Raw genomic sequence first — 19,923 nt, 5'->3', positions numbered from 1 at the left:
CTTTCTCTCAATTCTTGGTGGATTTTCATTTTTTCCTATTCTAGTCTTGTAAGCTTCCAGCTTCCAGGTTGTCCACATCTTGAATGCTGTTTCTCATATGTAGTGCATAATGTTATGCCTGTTATCTCCCCTTCCTTCATCTGTGGATGCCTATGTATCTACTTGCCAAGCTTTTCCTTTTTCTAAAACACCTTCCTGAGGTGAAGTCCATCTTCCCTACAGACCCATGGTTCCTGAATTTTCCCTACTTGCTTGGTGCTACCCTCCATTTTCTGAGTTTCCACAGTTTTATGTTCTCTGGGTTAGTGTCTGTGTTATTTGTGATGGAGTGCTTATATCTTGCCTAGCGTACAGAAAATATTAGACACTCAAGTTTTGGGGCCCAAAGAGGACCCCCACACTAAAATAAAGGAGGAATAAAACTTATTTGTTGAGTTATATGTTACTTCTAAGCATATATGTCTAATAATATATTTTGAACACAGAACCTTTACTCTTTTCTGGCAGAAGCCAGACATACACTCAGCAAAATGACATCTTTCCTCCTGGTTGACAGTTTAGCTGATTAACAGATTAATTTTTCAAAAATTAATTTATTCACTTTACATCCCAATCACCCTCATTCCTCCTCTCTCCCAGTCTCACCCTTATAAATCACTCCCTGTCCCCTATTCTGGCTTCTCTTTAGATCCTGTAAAACTTTTGTCTTTTAGAAATCCCTCTCTCTACTGTCCTTTCCCCTACTCCTCAGAGAAATGGAAGTCCCCCTTGGGTACCATCTGACCCTGGGACATCCAGTCACAGAAGGCCTAAGTGCATCCTCTCCCACTGAGGACTGACCAGGCAGTCCAGTTGGGGAAAGGAGACCCAATGGCAGGCAACAGAGTCAAAGACAGGGTCTGCTCCAATCAGTCCACTCACAAAACCTTCAACCCAAAACTTGTCCTGCCTACAAGATGAACAGGGATAAAAATAAAACAGAGATTGAAGGAGTGGCCAACCAGTGACTGGCTCAACTTGAGAAACACATTCTATTGGTAAGTGAGACAATCTCAGACACTATTAATAATACTCTACTATGCTTGCAGACAGAAACTCATGGTTTTCAGAAAACAAACTTCAAAACACAGCCTAATCTCATTTCTGATGTCCTTTCCAGAGACTGGACTCGGGTGATAGCTGGAAGAGACACATGGTTATTGGGGGAATGTGACTTTCCCTTCTAGCTCTAGGTCTGCTTGCACAGGTGTGCTCCTTCTGAGGAGCATTCCAGTAAAGTCTAACTGCTAGACTGTTTTCTCTGCCCCCAGTGCCCAGGGAAACTGGCAATAACATTATCAAGATAAAACTCTGACAGGATGGAAAAAAATTGTAAAATGTGTGTATACATAATACTTCAAAAATTAACATTTGCTCCAATCATATCATCAAAATAAATATTCCAAAATGAAAAATATTAGCCCCCAAAGACAAATATGCTTGATGTGAAAATAAACTTTTTGGCAACACTTACCAGGGTGGAGGGAGCAGCGTGAAACCTGCTGAAATGTGGTTACCATCTTTTTAACATTGTATGACTTTTTAAAAAAAATGCAGGAATAAAATTAATTGTACCAGAAATAAAAAGGGAAAGCCGGGCGTGGTGGCGCACGCCTTTAATCCCAGCACTTGGGAGGCAGAGGCAGGCGGATTTCTGAGTTCGAGGCCAGCCTTGTCTACAAAGTGAGTGCCAGGACAGCCAGGGCTACACAGAGAAACCCTGTCTTGAAAAACCAAAAAAAAAAAAAAAATAATAAAATAAATAAATAAATAAAAATAAAAAGGGAGAATTTTTACAATGTTGTTTTGAATGTCTCAATTGTTGTAAAATGTCTGCCCCACAATATTATTTAAAATATATATGGGAGGAGTGGGGGCTGAAGTAGGAAATGAATATGATCAAAATGCATGCTATAGTTGTATGAAATCTCAAAGGCTAAATATATTCAAAGTGGATTTCATTCTTCCATCTTTCCACATTATCAATAAATTATTATTTCCTTTGAATATATCTATAATCTATCTATCTATCTATCTATCTATAAATGGATACCATTTACTAGATACTATTTGGAATATGTCTGATCAACCTTATCATGTGAAAGTACAATGTTTTTAATATTTGATTAAATGGGAAATTACATATTCTTGTTATCTTAGTAGATACACTATGTGGATGAATGTCTAATAAGAAGAAATCCCTATCAACACTTTATTGCATCAGTTTACAAGGTATTTGTATATTGTATATTTCTAAATGATTATATGAAGTAACAAATCATTTATGATAAAGGCATTTAGTTTTTGAAAAAGACTTGAAATTTATTAAGGTTTAGAAAATAGCTTAAATTTTTTCCTCCCCCACTACATTTAGGGCAAACATTAAGATCAGAGTATTCTTTTCCGTGGAAGCAGTTATATATTAAACTGCTGTCAAGAAGCCTTAAAACATATTAGCTTTTAGGGAAAAACACTTCCAATTCATATTTTTTTACTTTTAAGTAATATATTCTTACTATGACTCTAAAACCTGTCTAAACCACCATTAACATTTTAAAAGAAACTTCTTTAGTTCTTACCAAACAGAAATAAATAACACCTGACAACCGCATTAGGGAGCATAAACATAAAATTACCCGTTATTAAAAACTGAGCACATTATTCTCAAAGAAATATATGACTCAGCTATAAAATAGTATGTTTGCCATTCACACTAATGTTTCTACATTATGTTCAATCTTCTAAAAAGCTGACATGGAAAATAATGGTGTAATAAACTAATTCATCATAATGTGCAAAAGAAACTGCTGGAATAAATTGTAATAACCTTTCAAAAACTAGCAGCTTTTAAAAGTATTAATTTCTACTCCAGATAATTGGAAAAGACACCTGGGTGGGTGGGCAATATTTTTTATGGGATTGCTCTGTCAGGAGCTTGAGATTGTCTCAGGACTCAGCACTGATCATTTAGCACTAAATGACAGCAAATCTTGCAAATGGGTCTTCCTAGATGGTGTTTGCCATAAATTTCCAAACTCAACTCCCCTCAAGGTCAGCTGCACGAAAGGGCAGGTATGAAACAGCCTTTGTGGAGACCTAGAGTGGTCCTCGGGTTTCTTATAAATGGACAATAGTTGTGTTGGCTGCCATAAAATCAATTTAATGGACTGACGATATAAATTACCATCAAACTTTGACAACATTCCTCCTTTAGACAAGTGCTTTTATATCAAAGTTGGGGAAAATGGATAACAATATGTTAGTATTTTTATTATAATCATAAATATTTTAACAATGTTAAGTGAGGAATGAATTAATACTAGGAGCTACAATTTGTTTTACCTGATGCATTTAAAACAGTACCTAAGTGACACTGGCTTTCTGCCTGTGTGTAGTTTCAAAGGAAAGTTCCTTTTTTATTATTATTAGCTATTTTCTTCATTTACATTTCAAATGCTATCCTGAAAGTCCCCTATACCCTCCCCCCATGCTACTCCCCAACCCAGCCAATCCGCTTCCTGGCCCTGGCATTCCTCTGTACTGGGGCATATGATCATCTCAAGACCAAGGGCCTCTCCTCCCATTGACGGCCAACAAGGCCATCCTCTGCTACATATGCAACTAGAGATACAAGCTCTGGGGGATACTGATTAGTTCATATTGTTGATCCTCCGAGAGTGTTGCAGACCCCTTTAGCTCCTTGGTTACTTTCTCTAGCTCCTTTATTAGGGGCCCAGTGTTCCATCGACTAGATGACTGTAAGCATCAACTTCTGTATTTGCCAGGCACTGGCATAGCCTCACAAGAGACAGCTAAAGCAGGGTTCGGTCAGCTAAATCTTGGGAGCATATGCAATAGTGTCCGGGTTTGGTGGTTGTATATGGGATAGATTCCCAGGTGGGGCAGTCTCAGGATGGTCCTTCCTTCTGTCTCAACTTCAAACTTTGTCTCTGTGACTCCCTCCATGGGTATTTTGTTCCCCTTTCTAAGAAGGAATGAAATATCCACACTTTGGTCTTCCTTCTTCTTGAGTTTCATGTGTTTTGCAAATTGTCTCTTGGGTAGTTTAAGTTTCTGGGTTAATATCCACTTATCAGTGAGTGCATATTCCATTGACCTGACAACCTTTCTCCTGAACACAAAAATCTAGAGTTAATCATCTTAGGTTTCTACTCTATTTTATCCAGTGATCTAGAAGGCTTGGAAAAAGAGCTAGATGCATGAATCCTGACGACCTCAACTAAGTCATTGATTTACCTGTCCTATGGTTCTTGGTTCTCATCTATACAAGTAAAATAACTCTTACCCTCAGCCATTGTGAAACCAACTGAATTAACCTGGAAAAGGAATGGTGAAACCCTCATCTTGGGTAGCATACCATATCAATGTATCTATACAGATAGGTTACTCTACTTTTAATTCATAATTTTAAAAACTTAATTGTAAGAAAATATAACAGCTAAATTATAAATCAGGAATTTGGATATAAACAAAACATCACTATTTAGATTAGTTTTCTTTGTTCATCTAATTCCTGGCATCCTGCAACTGTAGTTATTAAAGAATATTGAGCTAGAATAAAGGTTAACTTCTCATATCAACCTGCTTTTTTTGAGTATTAATTTTCTCTTAAAATACAGGAATTTAACTGAATATTTTGTCAAAATAAATGATGCATTGAATAAAGGTATCTTCCAAGGTGGAACTTCCTATTATGACTACTATATATATAATGTTTCAGTAATTATACATAGGTTGTAAATAATACAAGTCCCCAAGCAAAATGTACTTCCTAGGTAGTCACAGGGTTGCTGGTCTTTCTTTGTGCCATCCTGACTATTTATTTCTTTCGTTCTTTTCCTATTGCCACTTCTGTCCAGAACCTCATCACCTTAGACCTGAATTATTGCAGCAGCTTTGTTGTTCTGGTCTCTTTCCACCAATCCATCCTGCCTCATCCTGTCAAATTAATCTTTTTAAAAGCATTACTTTAATTACACCACTCCTTTGCTCAAAAATTTTCAATAACTGCCACATGGGGGCTAAACCCAGAGTCTTTAGGGAGATAAAGGCTATGGATGTCTGAATACCTCTCCCTTTCCAGATGTGCTTTCTGGAGTTTCCCTGTACAAAACTTTAGGACAAGGTTTTTGTTGTCTTCCAACATCTAAAAGAACCTACCTGACATGTGTCTTCAAGCTCTTTTCAGATGTACGCAACGATTTGTAAACCTTGTCAATCCAAAGCCTTGGAACACTCAGTTTGTATTCTTTCTTGGTATTAAACTTTAATTTCTTTCTCTATTATACTAATATAAAATTTTGTGTCATGTTATTGCTCACTAATTAATTTGCACAGATCTTTGATGACAGGATTTTTTGAGTTCTCCTTATGTGCCAATGACCATGGAGTTAGGAAACAGCAGCACCCATTAGACACTTGTGTAATGCATGACTACAAAAGACTGCTGTAGGCTTCTTGTTTGATCAAGATGGGAGCCATTGAGTTATGTCACACTGTAACTTCAGATATTTCAGGACAACAGTTTATACTGGAGAAACAGTTTTGTTGAGTTTAACAAACTTGATTTTAGGGTTTTGATTCTTTGTGAAACTCTACATGATGAAGCACAAGTTAAGCCCATGGATATGTAACCTTCAAATCTAACTTTGAGGCAAATATGGGCAGCAATAAAATCAACAAAACTAGTATACAGTAATTAAATAAAAGTAACTTTATAATAATTTCCTACTACCATAAAACTCATTCACTTCTAAATAAAACTGAAATCAGTGAAGCAATAGAGCTGAAATCATTGAAGGAAAAGATTAAGTGAAAAAGGCAAGAATGACATTGTCTGAGGACTTTAGATTAAAATATTCTATAATAGAAAGAATAACTGGTATAGATTAGCAAGAGCTGACTGACCATTAGAGCTGTTCTCTAGGAGGTATATTTTCTTATATTCACAATTCAATGTCCTTGAACCTTAATATTCCTTAAGGCAAATATAATTCATATGGACTAATTCATCTGGAAAAGTTTGGATGAATGGAGCCCTTTGAGATTTTATTGGGATGACAGATTTAAATCTCTGTGTGAATCTAACCCAGTACCTGGCACATTAATAAATGGTAGCTATTATTAATTACTATTTTTGTTTTGGTTGTGTCTTTTTTTCACTCATTACTACCCAACTTACCTAAAATTAAAGAGCAAGGGTATTGGAGTTAGATAGGTTGTGTTGGCTTTAGTATTTATTGCCTTTAGTATTTATTATCTTATTATTTATTAAACTACATAAGCCAAAATTTACCTGGGTGTTGAAGATGGTGAACTATCTCCATGCACTGATTGAACACACACACACACATACACACACACACACACACACACACACACAGCCCAGGAATCAAAAAATAAAAGTGTCCAGCATTGTGCTTGCTAGTTTTATGTCAGCTTGACATAGCTAAAGTCATTTTTGAAGAAGGAACCTCAGTTGAGAAAATGAGTCCCCTCACCAGTTTTTCTTATAAGCCTGTGGTGTAAAGGGATATCTCACTGTGGGTGGTAAGTGCTCTTAGCTTTTATAAGAAAGCAAGCCCAGTAACTCATAAGATGCAAGCCAGTTCGCAGCACTCCTCCATAGCCTCTGCTTCAGTTATTTCTTCCAGGTTCTTGAGTTCCTACCCTGATATCCCTCAGCAAGGAATGTGACTTGAGAGTTGTAAGATGAAATAATGCCCATCTCCCAATGACACCCCCACCCCGGGCAAGTTGATTTTGGTCATGGTGTTTTACCACAGCAATAGAAACCCCACAAAAACAAGCACAGAACAGGAATCCTATGAGTAGCAAATACAATGCCTATTTTCAGACAATTCTGTCTTACTGTGTGTTGAAGACCATATGCTTAGGAAAACTTTAAGTAAGGGTCAGAAACCTTTCTCCATTGTGCTTTACTACTTTGAAATTGTACCATAAACTGGCATTGTAAACACCTTATTTTTTTAAAGGGGGGGGGTAACACAGTATTTGTATAGCTACAGTTTACAAAACACCTTTGTAACCAGGGACTATATCAAAATATGCCCCGGATTAGTCACTTGCTGTCATCTTCCTGTAATCATTATCCCTGTGTCCCATTCTTTCTTCAAGATGCTTAATAAGTAACAATAATGATCAATGCCACCTCCAAAGGAGGCTATTAGAGACTTCAAATAAATTGCTGCCATCATAAGCTTGTATTTTCAGAAATACTTGACAGTCAGAGTTGGACAGATGGAACTGAGCAATTGATCCTAGTCTCCCTCTCAGCAGTAGATCTCAGAAGCAGAGGTTCCTCTGGGCAGGCTTTTGCAGTGGACACATAAAGCTGCTTTCCTCGCTTCTCTTTGATTTCTAAGATACTGGTGAAGGTATCTTTGAGGTTACCTGTTCTCATGCAGACTAAAATATGACTTTGTAAAACAATGTAGTAGCTGGCATCTGAAACAATAGATAAACAATAGAGTACAAAGAAACAATGGCAACTCTCTTAAATCTAAATAAAATCTTTATGCTGTATCCTGAGTTTAATGTGCTATTATCTTAATTCAGTAGGAATGCAATTAAGTGCTAAGAAACAGAAAGAACCTCAGAGTTTTCTGAGATTGAGATATTTTTGGTAGTAGAATAGCTGAAGCTTATATCTAAAAAATTCAATAAATATATTTTATTCCCGACAGCATCTATAAGGTCAAAATCCAGACTAACCCAGTAGAAGATCTTGGGGTGTTCAGGCATGCTGGGTAGTACATATGTAATGCTAAAAACTATGTATTTACAGGTTGTACTGCTTGTAGTTTGGGTCCAAATGGATAGTTTGCCAATCAACCATTCCTTAAATGAGCGTGCAATAGTCTTGAGTTCAAATTTTTAACCCAGTGATTTAGATTGGTTAAACAATGAGTTAGATGCAAAGGAATGAAAACAACTACAGACGTTTCTCATGACACTAAAAAACCCAAGTCTGTGGTTAAGCATCCTTGAAGTTGCAGTTAAGTTCTTCCTGTTCTACAAGGAGCTCAGAAACTGGAAGGATTTAGTGAGCCAGAATACAGGGAGTTCACTCCCCTTAAAAGACCTCATCTTTATTATAGTATTGTTAGCATTGTAATTTTGATGGCCTTATCTTATGAGCTTTTAGTGGAACTCAAAGGAAGCTCTGGTTTTCCATGATTTGTCATGGGAAGGTCACACACTTATGAGCATGCCACCTGCTTTATAAAAGATTTTTTTTTATACAAAATAAAATAGAAATAGCAAGCCAGAGATCAGTCAGGGCTGCTAACTTCCCATTTGAACATCACTGGAGTATACTTGGATTTTTCGAACTATAATAAAAGTCTACTTTTTGTGTCTTCTCTGCTGTTGTAATTCTTGCCATAGCAGACCAATGATACTTTGGGCAGTTCTTAGTTTATTGATTATGACATTTTAAAAGGTGAATTATCAAACAAACAAAACTCCACTAACTATTGTGTGTGTCTGACATTAAAGCACTCATAACTGCACAACATTGGATCAACACTGGTACTGGCTCATTACTATTTCTGCTCTCAGAATTTCTACACAGCATGCTGTTTCTGTATCTTTGTTCTTTGTTTTCTTTTATTGTGCTTATATCTTGACCATTGCTCCCATGAGTTTGAACTATGTGTAGACTTCTTAACTGTATCAGTATTTATGTTTATCTTACAACTATTTTGTAAGATATCTTCCCCCTAATACCTTACTTAGTCTTAGGAGCAATCTAACAATATGAGTAGCATTTGTCTCTTGTTCTTAATAGAATGTCTCCCCTCAAGACTTACATGTGGAGGCTTGCTTTCAGTGGGTAGACCTCACCACTTTGAAGTGAATAGATTATGTAAGTTTTCATTCAACCATGACTAAATCCTTCAGTGGGTTAATGTCATGATCTAATTGTTGGAACATGTTGGAAAGTAGAAGGTAGATATAGGCTGGAGAAAGTCGGCAGTGGAAACATATCTTTAAAGAATTCATCTTGTCCTGGACCCATCCTCCCATGCTTTGTTTTCTGCCTTCCAAGAGCTGCTAAATGTTTCCTCACCCAGTGCTTCTGCCATAATCATCTCCGGAAACTCGGAAACATGGAGTCAACTGACCATGGTCCATAATCACTGATACTGGGAGCCAAAAATCAAATTTCTTTTTAAAGTTGTTTATTGCCAGTATCTGTCACAGGGATGAAAGCATACCAACACTCTTATTATTCCCACTCTTGGAGATGAGAAAGTTAAAGAATAAAATGTTTTAACATATAGCCTTAATATGATCCACCAACTAGAAATTGGCTGAGTGTGTGATCAAACATATCTACTTCAAATGCATCTGCTTTTAATCTGCTCACCTTCCTTATCATAGGAGAACTAAGAAAAGCAAAGAGTTATTTGGGAATGTATTTTACATAGTATAGACATCAAAGACAAAGGCTTTCTATACTCTGATTATATGTGGTTGGAAGTTAAGAAGGTTAGAGGGAGGTCCTCCATACACATACCTACATTCAGACACGCCTCAGTTACTTCTGAGAGGATTATCTGGCTAGTGGTTGTCTCATGGCCTCTCCTCACCTCCTAGTTGTCCTGTTCCTCCTTGTGAGCACCTGGAAAATGATTACTACAGTTAGATTTTTTAAATCCTTTTCCTTAGTAGCTGTGCTTAAACACACACACACACACACACACACATTTGTGGAAAGAGATATAATCTTGATGGTAGACAGTATTTTCACCATGGTTATTCTAGTTCTTTTTAAAAAACAATTTATTGATAAGAGCCATAAATCCTAATGTTCAGTTTAACCCTAGAATACAATAAACAATTACTCATTCTCCTTGACTGGGAGGTGGGTTAAACATGGGAGACTCCCACATGCACTCCAAATAATGTTCTTAAGCAGAACTTCTACTTGAGTTCTTGTCAACCCTCTGCCACACAGTCCCAATGTAGCCTGGAATTATAAGGAAATCAATGAAGAAAGAGTGAACTCAGTTACTTTGGGGCAGGTCATATGTCCACTCTGCCTACCCAACAGTCAGGAAACTAGTCTTAGAGCTTGTGAGAAGTTGGCATGCTCCCAGACCTGTAGACTTCAGTAAGTAACAAAACAAAACTCCAGCTACTTAGCTCCTTATTTTGTTTAATATGCTAGAATTATTTCTCAAAGATCTCAGATAAACAGAAATAATTATAATTACAAATAATTAAAATGCTCAACTGAAGAGGGCTCTCAACATTCATTGCACTGTGAGCTGGTCCCTGGAGGGCAGCTTCTTCAATTAGTTCAGTTTTACAACAAAGGATAAATGTGACAATCAGTGATTGCAGGTATTCAGTTCAAGTAAGAAAACAAGTTAATTTACTGTAAAATCACCTTCTCTCAACTAGTGGGTGCCCTACGCTCTTTGGTGTTCAAGGTCTGTTTAATTCTAGAATATAGAAAAGCACCAGATAGCAGAGGGGAGAATAATTCTGCAGTAGAATCTGTGAGTGGATTTCTACTGGGCAGCAGAGAATGTAACAGATAACAAAAAGTGTGGCTTTGAAAGGCCAGCCCTGCACTGGGAAGATGGCTGAGATGAAAGCATTTGCTGTGCAGACATGAGGACCTGGGTTTGATCCCTGCAGTGCACATACCCTCACACAGTTGCATGGGAGGCAGAGACAAGAGCATCTCCAGAAACCCACAGGTCAGTCAGCCCTGAGTACACAGCAATGCTTCCCAAAGTGATTCTGTCTCAAACAAGGAGGAAGGTGAGGACAATCATGGCAGGTTGTTCCCTTGCTTCCATAGGCATATCATAGCACATGTGTGCCTGCACTCACATGTACACATGACACACATATTAGATAAAAGAAAGTCCTTTCAAGTGTATTTCATAAATTAAATAAATATATTTACTTAATTCACAACCTGTCTTTGATGCTTCTAAGCTAGATCTTGCTATGCAGCCCAGGCTGACTAGCCTCAAAATAATAATCTTTCCACCTCTACTCAAAATTCCTTCTCTATTCTGAAATTCAAATCATTATGTTCTGCACTATAGCATTTATTGTTAGTTTATGCTAGATGGTTGCTAAATTGCATTGTTAAGAACTATTAGAGTAGAGAAAACTACATACAGATATACTTATATAGCCTCTCAGATATAACCTTAGAGCTATGTATGCCTACATTTTATTAAATGAAGTGGTGTGTGTGTGTGTGCTATTCCTCATTATTTTTCAATTGTAATCAAATTTTCTTTAAAATTTTAAATCAGAAATTATTTTGATTTTTTTATTCAGAACTCTTTTTGTAAATGTGTATATGCACACTCGCACTTTTAGAAAAATGCATCCATTTTCTTTTTGTAGTATTAAATGGTTTATTACTGCAATTTTTCTTAACAATAATGGGACTAAAATAAAATTTCAGTTGTAAGCACTTTAGCAAGTAGAAAATGAATGTTGTCATCAATGTCTTTAGTAAACATATATCTTCATTCAGATTTAACATATATTTTGGCCACCATGACCCTGCAAAGACTATCATTTACTGGATGTCACACTGAAGAGATACCTTAAGCCATTCACTCTGGAGAGGAAAATCTCATCAGACATGTGGTGCCAGTGACTTCTGAACAATAAACCTCAAATCATTGATTCTGCTTTTAATGATTACTTGTTTCTTTCTTGTATTTAGCTGAAAGGGTGTCTTAGATATCCAAAGATATTAAACTTTAGCCAAATGACACAATTGGCTAAATTTTGTTGCTACTGTGTCAGCCATTTTGAAACTAGTTGATAAGAACATTGAAAGAAGGACAGTAAAATGTAATAGCAAGTGGTTCAGAAGCAACTTAGACTTTGTTGATTTCATCTGTTCACTCACGGTTTACATTAGGTGTGACTTGGGGTCTTCTGCACAGCCATTGTATAATTGAGTCAAATGCTGACATGCCCTTGATGCACCATTTAGAACATATACTATAACACTGTAGGCAGCCTATGGCTAAGAAGAAAACTATGTTGACTACAATGTCTGTCAGCTTCAGAAATTAATTTTGTCTTAATACATTGAGGAGGACTTGCTGGCCTTAGCAAATAATTCATAACAACAGTATAACCAGAAAATATTTTCCAGAAAATTGGTTCTTTTTGGAAGGGCCTTCCCGGGAGTGTAGTCAATATACCCAGTGTCACTCCATTGGAGAAAACTGATTCAATGTCCCTAGAATTAATCAATTGCAAATAGCTACTTGGCCAGAGCTGTGACTTTGTGTTCACTTTCTCTTATCCACACTGGGATTTTGTCTAGTGTGAGCTTGAACAAATTTTGACTTTAAGTTATGTAAAGAAACAGTATGATCTACATACTTGGGAAGTAGGAGTATGTAAGCCATGAGCTAGAGCAAGTTTCCTGGTCAATAAACTCTGAGGATCATCTAAACCACTCCAGTAGCCAGCTGGAAGGGGTTTCCTGCTGCACTCAACCACAGTCTGTACTGTCTTGAGAATAAAAATCTGTGAAGTAAAAATTATATGCCCTGTGCACCTGGATGTGTATAGCTTTTGGTACTGTTTCTTAGGTTCTGAATATGACCAGGGTACTGAGTTAAATAAATACTTAATGAGGTCATATTAGTACTACTTTCTAGATGAGTGGGTCAAAGCTTGGAGACACTGTGGCATTCCTTTTACCTCTAAAAGTCAGTAAGGTGTAGAGGTAGGAGTCAAAATCTCACTCCAGAGATCCCCAGGCTCTACTTCAGAGGGCTGTGTGAGCACTCTGAATGGTAGGATGCTAAGAATTAACATCACCACCTCTTCCATGTCCGTAGCCTCCTCCTCTGCAAAATGCTTCTCCCTCGCTATAAAGAAGACTATAGTTAGCACATTGGTTTTGAGCATTAACAACTAAGATTTGGTACTATAATAATCTTAATATTCTCTTGTTTTAGTTCAATTTCTGTTGCCATTATAGTACATGATCAAAAACAAGTTGAAGAGGAATGAGTTTATTTCAGCTCACAGGTTCCAGTCTATCAATGAGGGAAGTCAAAACAGGGAATCAACTGAACCTGGATGCAGGGACTGAAGAAGAGACTGTTGTGGAATGTTGCCTACTGCCTTGCTTCCAGGTCCACATTTAGTTTCTTTTCTTATAGCTTCTTGGACTCTGTGGGCTGGGAATTCCCACATCATTCAGTAATCAATAAGATGACACACAGACATGTCCATAGAGTAATCTCAATTGAGATTCCTTTTTTTTTTTCAAAAACAATTTTTATTAGATATTTTGTTCATCTACATTTTAAATGCTATCCTGAAAGTCCCCTATACACTCCTTGCACCCTGCTCCCCAACCTACCCATTCTGGCTTCCTGGCCCTGGCATTCCTCTGTTCTGGGGCATATAATTTTTACTTCTCCCAATGATGGATGACTAGGCCGTCTTCTGCTAGATATGCAGCTAGAGACATGAGCTCTGGTGGTACTGGTTAGTTCATATTGTTGTTCCTCTTATAGGGTTGCAGACCCCTTCAGCTCCTTGAGATTCTTTCTTCTGGGTAGTTCAAGTTGACAACCATCCATATTAGCCATCATACATCTACTCCTTTTCAAATTCCACCCCAAAACACATTACTTAAAGCTGCAACCTTTCCTTGTTCCTAAGATCTTATGTTAATAACATCATATAAAACAAACTCATTTAAGAGTTTCAGTACTTTAAAAGCTCTACATTCTCTTAAGAATTCTGATACAGGGATTGAACTGTGGTGGTTTGAAGGAGAAATATCCCCCCATAGGCTCACATATGGGAACCCTTTGTTTGCCCTTAGTGGTGCTGTCTGGGGGATGATGTGGAAGCTTTGTGAAGTTCAGCCTTGGTGCAGGAAGTACATTACATGCACCTGGCTTTGAGGGTTTAATTATGGTTACATTCCACATCTAGTTTGCTCTCTCTGCTTTGGGTTTGCAGTTGAAGATGTGATCTCTGAGCTTCCTGGGCCTGATTCCATGCCTGCTGCTTGCTGCCAGGCTTTCCCTCCCTGCCATGATGGACTCTTATTCCCAAGGAACAGTAAGCCAAAATAAAAGTTTTCTTCTCTGAGTTGCTTTTGATCACATTAATGTTTATCACAGCAACTGAAACATAACACATATGCCTTGCCCTCCAGATTCAACAGGCTTTTCTAATATTTTACTAAAACCTGAATCTTTATAGTTGTGGGAGGAGCATTTGTTCTCATCATTCTCTGGAAGTAGTTAAAGCCTTTGCACAATACATTCCTTTGGAGATATTAATTGAGAGCAGGCAGCAGTCAAATGGCTAGAATCTTTCTCTTTGTCACTTGGACCGTTCTGTGACATTGCAGGGTGTTTTGAACTCTACTGAATCTCAAAGACCTCAGATAACATCCATTTCTGCTGCTTCCCTTTGTTCCCTCTGCTTCCTACCTAGGCCCATTCTTTGCACAGAATGTGGATGGCAGGTAGAAATTACCCTCCTAAGTAGAGAAGAGCTTATTCTTTTGAGGTCAAAGATGGTAAGCTATTGATTTTCAGCTTAACATTTCAAATATTAACCCTTATCTTAACTCTGGACATCCTTTCAAGATCCAGAGCATTGGAACTATAGCAAAGGAACTGCAACAGGGAACCACTGAGGACAAGAGACTGACATGAAGGCGTACCTGCCTTATTAATTTTGTTAAGGTCTTTACAATCCATCCTCCCACTCTTTCCTGGCTACCATCTTACCAGAGGCTATAAGATTTTTTAGATAATTGGGATGAGACACTTCTGGAGAGCACATGTCAAGATTTTAATTCTGTACTTCTTGGAGAGACATTGCTGTTGGCTATAACAAATGTTCCTAACAGATAGAGGAGTGGTCCCTTCCTATAATGTTATACAGAGCCCACGGATAGGATAGATAATAGCCAGGTGTATCATTGACATGCTATTGGAAGTGTTAGCAAGTCTGTAGAGAATCTATTTGGAAGAGAGTCAGGGCTAGTTTTATTTTGCATCAAATTAGGGTTATCATGAAATAAAACTGGTAATTTTTTTGAGGAGACAGGGTTTTAGAGTCTAACAAAAGCTAGTAATGTGCTGTTAAAGCTGACTGTGGTGACCGACAGTGAGATCAGGCATTTTGTGTTCTTTCGTGTTTGCTTTGGAATGTTAAACAGGTTGGATTCTTTTTAAAAGAAAACATTACATTCAGAACATTCTCCCATGAAAGCTCTCTTTGACAAAGTGTCATTTTTTGATATATTAGTACATGTCTGCCTACATTTTATATTCAAAGACAGCAAGCAATGTTTGAACAACTTTTGACAAGCCTGGGGAATTAAAGCACCATAGAGGTGATTCTTTTAATGTGGTTCTATAGCCCATTTTGTTTTTTATGATGTACTTTAGGGCAAGCTATGGCATTTTCAATTATGTCAACTTATGTTTGAAAAAGTATAGAGCAATTAGAGGTGAGTAACAAGAATGGCAAAGTCACCTCACCAGAAAAATAATTTTTAAACACAAAATTCCGATATTTGTTGAGAAAGAGAGCCATAGACATGATATGAATGAATGAATTATAAATGAGTAGAAAAAATAAGTCAAAGATGCTTTTAGTAAAACATTCAGGGAATCAGGAATTTCAGCTACCTCTTTAATACAGTATCTATTAAACTATACATTGTCCTCTATTGGAGACACAATTTATTCCTACTAGAAGCCTCAAAAGGAAACTCACAGGTACCCCAAGCCAGCACTTACAGGCTCTATCACTCCAAATGTCCTTCCTGTGTCGTCCTTTGGTGTATCTATAGAATGGATGTCCTGACTACCTCTTAGCTGCATCTGTCTGCATGTCACCTGTCCTTGCTCATCCATATGCCTTGTTATATCTCACTTCTTGACTGTGCCAGGCTCTTTCTCCACCCAGATCAGTCAGCTGATATTCAGATGGCTTTTCACTTGTTTGTTGACAGCTGAATGTCACCTGCTTTCGGGAAAATTTCTCTGTCCATTATTTTGCCTAGTGTCTCTTCTGTAGATCTTCACCATTCAATTCTTACCCACCGGAGTCCCTGTAATACCATGACATGATTGCTTCTTTTCAAGGACACTTCTCCATCAGACCCAAAGCTCCATGATGGAGATGATTTTGACCTTTCCTGTATTGTTTGGAACACTTCTTGGGTATTTCAAAAACTTTTTTATGAGGAAAAATAAACCATTATAGGGAGTATTTTATGAATGAGATGCATTTTTATATTTTTCCCTTTTTGGTGATAGTACAGACTGCTAAATGTAACCACATTAGGAAGTAGATTACTTTGGTTTTCACATACTAACATTCCCATTTGTATGTTTCATTCAGCTAGCAATACATTTCCCATTTTAGTCCATGAGCATTCTCATAGCTATGCCCTTCTTCAGAGAAAAGCTCAAGTGGGATGATCTGAGCATGAGGGGTGTTACCACAGAATACCATGCTTGGGTTTGAGTTTAACATATACAGTGGAGACCACATGGCAGATTAAAAGGACCAGGAAAAATTATGGAAATGAAAGTCTAACACTTGAAGTTGCTGAAGGTCTTCTTTAAATTGTCAAGTCATTATAGTCTAAGAATGTTTCATGAGTCCTGTGACTAGAAAAGGAGAAAATTAAAAATGTGCACCAATTACTACATCAAGGAAATGAAACCGGAGAATAGATAGTTGTATGCACACTGTTACCAGATGATGAGGAGCTATAGTAATCAATATTCTTTTGAAAGGGTCTCAAATCTAATGAGGCAGCTGTGGATAACTAAATTATGACCATGACAAATTCAGGGGATCAGTTCAGGGCCCTTAGTATCCAAAGTTCAAATAAGCAGTCAGATTGGGATTGCAATTAGCTGACCTCTGCAGACCACCTCTGAAATACAGAAGACATTAGTAAGCAGGCCCAAAGTAACATCATAGCCTAATAGCTTCCATGTTTCACAGATGCCTTGGCTGGGGGTTGGGGGTGGACCAAGCCCCCTGGTTGTGGCTGTGTGAAACATGGGGGTGGGTATGGGTGGGCAATACTTGAAGGAAGTTAGTAAAACCCTTACTTTAAAAATCACCTAAGAAGTGCTTTCCTTAAGTCACAAATAAAAGTGCAGTGAGTTTATGGTGTGTTATCCTCCACAGCATAAAGTAACTTAAAATAAGCTTTTTATCTACACATAAATTACTTAACACAATTGCGCTTAGCTTTCTAGATTGGTGCTGCATGGATGGACTGCTCTATATAGAGGAGATTCATTTTGTGTGTGTGTGTGATTTTAGTCTTTGGTGTTTGTTTCTTAAGCAGTTTTTTCCTGTTTTGAAACACAGAATATTTTTTCAGGAGCACACAGACGTCTGTTTGCATTTGCCCTTTTCTAGGCTTCTTGGGGTAGAAAGCATCATATGACCTGGAACATATGCTGATAGGCATGGTGAATGGATTAGGCAGAGAGTGTGTAGTCCCCACTGAGGAGCTGCCTTTGCTTTATACAGCTATACTTTCTTCTAAAGGATTGTCTATCCCACCACCCTTTCTTTTCAAATGTTCTTGTCAGCAATTCTCATCTCAAATGAATTCTGTGGAATCTGAGGTTTCCATACATTTTCTGGCAATACATCTCTTATCAGACCAGCAGGAACAATGTGAAAACATCTGTCAGAGTCATTTCAAATGTCTCTCAACTATCACATTAAACATCAACGATCAATGGTTGCAACACAGCCTCTGAGGGGAGACTTCTTTTCTCTCTTTTCTTCTTCTTTTAAAATGGGAAGACATTTAATTTAGAAGTTTGTGGCTCAAGCCTTTGATTTTAACACTTCAGAGGCAGAAGCTGGAGAGTCTCTGTGAGTTCGAGCCCAGAATATAGTAGAAATATTTTTCTTATTTCAGTTATTGAATATTGAATTGAATATTCAAATATTAAATATTGAACAAATAGTGTTGTTTCAACAAAAAGAGCAATGAATTTGGGAATTTTGCAGGCAGGAAAAAGCGAAGAGAAAGGTTTCAGTGAGTGCGTCTGGACACAGGACACACTCTTGAGGCTGGTGACATCAGGGAGGACTATCCCTGTCTGAGTGAAACCATAGAGAAAGGTCAGAGTGGTTAAAGGGCCTTGTTTCAGGAAGGATTTTTTTTCAAGAAAGACAGCAAATGCTGTTGAGCATGTAAATTAGAGAATTTGTAAGAGAAAGCCTCGTGTGTCATGTGCAAAAACTTAGTTTTTATTTTTATCTTCAATCAGAACCAAGAGAACAGTTTTGAAAGAGCTAATATTGCTTTCCATTCACGCAGAGCTTTCTGTAGAGATGCACGCCTACTCACAGGTATAGACAACATTCAATCAGACTCCACAGGGAAGAAGATGAAATGAGTTAGATTGGCACCAAAGTCATCACCAAATGCCTACTTAAGGCACAGGATGAAACATTTCCCCTCACCCCATGCCAAGTCCCAAAACAAGAAAGGAGAGAATTTTTGAATATATATAAGGTTTTTCAAAAAGCATTGAAAAGCCCATTTATAACATGCACTACAAACCCATTTTTGTATCTTATATTCCAGCTCTTTTCTATGTTTCTCACTGACATGATAGGTATTTTCAAGGAGCCTTGGCTTCCCAGGTTAAGTCTTCCATGCCTGCAGAGTTGAGAATTCTGTCCCCAAACCACCCTGTATTCTGCAGTCCAGGGACAGCCTCTCATTTGTAGCCATTAGTACAACCCAGGTTCTTTCCCAAGAGCTTGAAACTTGGAATGTGTTTTTCTATTCAATGTCCAGCTCCCATCCTCACACCTTCAGTCCCAGACCATGGAGCAGCACACATGTTATACCCATATTCAAGGAAGCAAATATATATCCTAATCTTGCTTACATTTTTATGTGAATGAATAGCACTAGAAATAGCTTGTAATAGAAACACGTGTCCTGATATCCAGATATTTTCATTTTTGAATTCTTCATAGTTCAGAATTAATCTATGATCCCATAGTGAGGAGGTATTAGAGTCACTCAGGGATTTCTAAAATTGGGGCTTTTCTAAAGGGTGTGTAGTACTGAAGTAGGTCTCCAGTAGATTTAAGCACTCTGTGGCCACTGATGCAGAGCCAATCGCAGCTTACTAAATTTAGCAGTTAAAGTAACCTTCAAAGGAATGGGGCAGAAGCTTTTACTGTGTTGTAACCACATTTGTAGCTCTCTGTGTTACTATCTTCTTAGGGTCTCAAGAACAAGACAAACACCAAGGAGATCTTGACTCAGATCCTTTGGTCTAGATCTTACCTTACCAGCGAGGGCTGCTGCTGTAAAAGGAGTCTCTCTTTGGGAAGAGCTGCTTGATACTTGAAAGTCTGTACTTATTTGCCATTTGGAATGACAAACATGCATCTAAAGCAGCAACCTGAGAACTTATGTTTGCCATGATCCATGGGATATACACAGAACTGAAATGATGCTTATCTGTAGCTAGCCAAAGTCATGCATTTGTGCATTTATGCTGGAGATAAAAGGATCAAGGTCCTTTTTCCTTGATCCTTTTATCTCCAGCATAGCCTTGATCCAAATTTAAAAAAAAAAGGAATAAATCCAGTTGGTCTCTAACTTCAGCAATGTCTGTAGCAGTAATTTACTTACCATAGTTACTTATTCATTGACACATTAAAAAGTATTTATTCTTACTTTTAAAAAATTTATTCATGTATACAATAGTAGGCAGGTGACATAAATGCCTGACATAGTTATTTTTTTATTCTACATGCATGAACATAGGTTACCCCATA

The 19,923-nt window shown here is 37.6% G+C and overlaps 1 protein-coding gene across 4 annotated transcripts in view; it reads right to left on the bottom strand.

Annotated features, from left to right (window-relative positions):
* The window catches only part of Hs3st5 (heparan sulfate-glucosamine 3-sulfotransferase 5), a 291,841-nt gene that overhangs the window by 110,674 nt on the left and 161,244 nt on the right, over window positions 1-19,923 (bottom strand). For all 4 annotated transcript variants that reach the window (XM_021174949.1, XM_029482552.1, XM_029482550.1 and 1 more), the window contains one exon: window positions 9,605-9,709. The gene's annotated coding sequence lies outside the window, so the exon portion shown is untranslated. The remainder of the gene's footprint in view (window positions 1-9,604; window positions 9,710-19,923) is intronic.

This window comes from Mus caroli, chromosome 10 (assembly GCF_900094665.2).
Source record: "Mus caroli chromosome 10, CAROLI_EIJ_v1.1, whole genome shotgun sequence".
Taxonomy (NCBI): Eukaryota; Metazoa; Chordata; class Mammalia; order Rodentia; family Muridae; genus Mus; species Mus caroli.
The sequence above is the reverse complement of the archived record's forward strand: the minus strand, read 5'-3'. Positions and strand labels throughout refer to the sequence as shown.